General features: G+C 39.4%; 1 non-coding gene across 1 annotated transcript; it reads left to right on the forward strand.

Moving 5' to 3' along the window:
• The first annotated feature begins 259 nt into the window (after window positions 1-259).
• On the forward strand, window positions 260-366 carry LOC118152484 (U6 spliceosomal RNA). The gene has a single exon (XR_004741245.1). It is a non-coding gene; the product is annotated as a U6 spliceosomal RNA (small nuclear RNA).
• The last annotated feature ends 250 nt before the right edge of the window (window positions 367-616 follow it).

Genomic DNA, 616 nt, shown 5'->3' on the forward strand with positions numbered 1-616 from the left:
TATGGCTTATTCATTCCCTGCTATATCACCTGGGTTCGAGGAATTCTCCTGCCTCAACTTCTCCAGTAGCTGGGATTACAGGTATGTACCATCATGCTTGGATAAGAGTTTAATCTTTTTTAGATATGGGGTCTTGCTATGTTACCCAGGCTGGTCTTGAACTCCTGGCCTCAATCAATCCTCCTTTCTCAGCCTCCGAATTAGCTGGAATTGCAAGTAAGAGCCACTGAACATGTCTCTGAAAAACATTAGAATATTTGTGTTTGCTTTGGCAGCACGTATACTAAAATTAGAATGATACAGAGAAGATTAGCATTGCCCCTGTGCAAGGATGACATGCAAATTTGTGAAGCATTCCATATTTTTAAGACCAATGATGCAATGAAGAAATTATACCAACCAAAGGGCAAAACAACTAACCAGCAATAAAATGGCAGAATCAAATTCACACATAATATAAACATTAAATGTAAACAGACTAAATGCCCCAATCAAAAGGCACAGACTGGCAAATTGGATAAAAAGCCAAGAACCATCGGTGTGCTGTATTCAGGAGACCCATCTCATGTGCAAGGACACACATAGACTCAAAATAAAGGGTTGGAAGAAGATTTAC

The sequence above is a fragment of the Callithrix jacchus genome, chromosome 3 (assembly GCF_049354715.1).
Source record: "Callithrix jacchus isolate 240 chromosome 3, calJac240_pri, whole genome shotgun sequence".
NCBI classification, from domain to species: Eukaryota; Metazoa; Chordata; class Mammalia; order Primates; family Cebidae; genus Callithrix; species Callithrix jacchus.